This window comes from Carcharhinus amblyrhynchos, chromosome 9, assembly GCF_965287045.1.
Source record: "Carcharhinus amblyrhynchos chromosome 9, sCarAmb.v2.hapA, whole genome shotgun sequence".
In the NCBI taxonomy this organism is placed as follows: Eukaryota; Metazoa; Chordata; class Chondrichthyes; order Carcharhiniformes; family Carcharhinidae; genus Carcharhinus; species Carcharhinus amblyrhynchos.
This window is the reverse complement of record NC_137332.1, coordinates 24,075,731-24,079,163: the sequence shown is the minus strand read 5'-3', so window position 1 is coordinate 24,079,163 and position 3,433 is coordinate 24,075,731. Positions and strand designations below refer to the sequence as shown.

The 3,433-nt window shown below is 39.1% G+C and overlaps 1 non-coding gene across 1 annotated transcript; it reads left to right on the top strand.

Annotated features, from left to right (window-relative positions):
- Window positions 1-262: 262 nt before the first annotated feature.
- LOC145348719 (U2 spliceosomal RNA) lies at window positions 263-453 on the top strand. Its single transcript, XR_013887969.1, has one exon. It is a non-coding gene; the product is annotated as a U2 spliceosomal RNA (small nuclear RNA).
- Window positions 454-3,433: the final 2,980 nt, after the last annotated feature.

Below are 3,433 nucleotides of genomic sequence, written 5' to 3'. Positions count from 1 at the left end.
TGCCCAGGAAATTGTAGGCCAGCATCCCTGATTTTAATTGCTCCATCATTCTTGGTGAAGCCTTCAATTGCCTAGGATCCAAGCTCCGGAATTCCCTCCCTACACTTCTGTTCCTTTCTACCTGAATTTCTTCCTTCAGGATACTCCATTAAACTTTTCTTTTTGACCAAGTCTTTGGTCATCTGATCTAATGTCTCCTTATGTGGCTTGGTGTTGCACTGGGTTTTATAATGCTCTTGTAAGGCACCTTGAGATATTTTACTATGTTTCTCGGCCTTTTGGCTAAGATCAAGTGTAGTATCGACATGCTGTACTTGGTTGAAGTCAATAGGTTACATTTCAGCTTCTTTTGAAGTAATTTTTCAAAGCGGCATTCGGTCTTTTGGCTAAGATGCAAATGAGATCAAGCCTTGGAGGAGGTGCTATACCTACTCCAATCAGCTTGGATCATGTAGATCAAGCCCAAGACAGGAGGTGAGAGCCCTGTCTTGTCAGCTTGGATCGGGAATGTCCCAACTTGTTGAGACTCTGAATTGGACTTGATTGGATTGAATTAGAATAAAAACAAAAAAAAAGCACGATGTAAATCAAAGTTCATATTGTTACCTGTATTGATGCCAATTGCAACATATTCAATAACAGTTCCTCCATAACGTTAGTAATAAGAGATGACCATGCATGGTTTATTAAAAGAAAAGTGGATGCTGGAAATTTGAAATAAAAACAGAAAATGCCAGATAAACTCAACAGGTTCTGCAGCACCTTTGAAGGGAGAAACAGCGTTAATGATTTGAGTTTGTACAGACCAGAAAAGTTAACTCTGTTTCTTTCTCGACAGACGCTACCAGATGTGCTGAGTTTTTCCAGCACTTTCTGTTTTTATTTCAACATAATTGTTTTCCTAATCCTATCTGAAAAAGTGGTCAAACAAATATGAAAATATGGTTATGAGTCCATACTCTCTATTCATTGTAAATCTCATGCTTTACAATCTCTCCCTCCGAATTGTTTCCCAAATTGATCAACAATAGCCCACTCATGGTGACTGTGACAGGATGATATGCTTCAAGGAAATTATTCCACACTCTTCTCCAAAATAGTTTGTCATGTATATAAGGAAATTTGCATAACCATGCTATCATTATTTGCATTACATTAGTTACAAAATCCTTGCAAACATTTCTTCTGTTTCAATATAGCACCATTAGTGTGTGTCTTTGATGACTAATATTGTTTATGTCCCTTTATTTTATAGAAATATTTATGGTGCATCTACTGCATAAGATTCTCTGAGTTATTGGCATTGGAATTGCATTGACTCTAAGTGTGACCTACAACCACAATTTCACTTTCCTTTACCTAACTGAAGGCTGCCTTCCCCATTGAATGTTTATCAACATTTATCACTATGTCCAGAGGCATTTATCTTTGGTCCCTGGCACAACCTCCATTCCAAAATATTTAATCTCTCTCCCAGGCCACCTTGTAAGACTGAACCAGACCATTGCAGCCTTATCATTATAATCATTATTGATCCTGAGCTGAGTTTCTAACTCCATAGCTTCCCACCACCGTTTCCAATATTGCCTACCTGTACGTTTGTAAGGCCTGTCTCCACTCCTGTTTCAGCTGGCCAGTTGCTGAAATCCATGCCTCTAGAGTTAACTGTCTAAATACTGTCCTTGATGGTCTCCTACCTTGCTGCCGACATCCTAACGTGTACCAAGTCTCGTTCAACCATTACTAGTGAACAACAAATTACTCCAACCAGAAATGCACCAATTTTAATATTTTCATCCTTGTTTTAAAATTCCTTTAGGTTTGACTCCTCCCATCCTGTCTTTGTGAACTCCTCTAGCTCTAGAACCTTGCAAGACCCCTGCAATTCTCCGATATTGGCCTCTTGTACAACCCTGTTTTTAATTGTACCACCATTGATGGCCATGCCTTCAGCTACCTAAGCTGTAAATTTATGAATTCTCTCTAATAGTCTTACCAAGATTAGTCTTAGTACCAATCACCCTTTTATTTACAATGGTATCTGAGCACCGTTCAGCAGCTACAGAGTGCAGATCAGTGCCAAGTCTATTGACTGCCAGCCTGAGTGGAGTCACCTGGTTTCAAACCCCCTCCCATCCCCCTGCTACTCCTTCCCTATTGGGCGAGCGTCCACTCACATAATAGTGGAGGCTCATATTCAACAAGGCCCAAAGGGAGATCTGTTGATGATACCCTGTGGTCAACATAACACCCTCTCACTAAGCTTTGCTTAGAGGCTCCATTAGCCTCTTTAACCAACCTCATGGTCATCTGTCCTAATATTTTTTGTGTCTTGTTTGATATTGCCTCTGTGAAATGTCTTTGGATGGTTTGCCATAATAAAAGGACTTGATGAATACATTGTTCATGTTGATTTTAAACAGGAGTGTAGGAGAGATATCATGATTAACATGTGCCAGAATTTTACTGCCTCACCCACCCGAGGCTCGTAAGATTCCGCCCAAAGCCAATGGAGGATGCCGTTCTGTGTGCTATTAAAATTCCGGCTGTGGAGTCTATAGACGATGGCAGAGCTGGAATCTGTAGCCCAGGATCTGCATTAGTAAGTGTAGGTCCTCATCTTAGTTGTATTTAGTTTCAATCACTTTAGAATTTCTTTAGATGTAGCTATAAATATATTATGAAACTTATCCATTATAATTCAGAGCTTCACTTAGACTTACAATATCATCAGTTTTCTGGACCTGTGGAGTTGCCATACTGGTGACTGGAGCTGTTTCCATAGAAACTAAATCATTCTTGAATAGTTTCCTCTTAGGAACTGGTTTCATCTTTGAAAAATACAACTGAGGACAAAACTGTGAAGGTTTTGGGTGGCAAAGATAAACTGTTTCCTGTAAAATGACAATGAATATTGACTGTACCGATAAGGCAGAAATTGCACTACTATTAGCTTTCCAAGCAAGAAGTTAAATGAAAACTAATGTTACTTAAAAAGTATTATTAACAATATGATCAAGAATAGATTGTGGAATTTAGATAGAATATCCAGTGCATCTTTTTGTTGAGAATATTCAAAGTATTTTGGAAGCAGTTATCATCATGTTATATTACTTGAGAATGGACTTAGGAAGGATATATTTCCACTGTGTCTTACATGTAACAATATCAAACTTGGTTTATAAAGAAAGGGTTAAAATTTAGTTATATTTGCACATTGGAAATCATGGGCTGGATTTTCAAATGGATCAGGACCAAAATCAGATATGTCCCCACGTCTACAGTTTCACACCATTGGCATCTGTGCCAGATCACTGCCACCAACCTGGTCCTAAGCCAATTTCAATGAAGGTGGCTTGGGTATGGAAGAGCTGCCCACCTCATCCAACTGGGCAGCAAATTCAGACCAATAATGTTAGTCATGAGGTCAGAC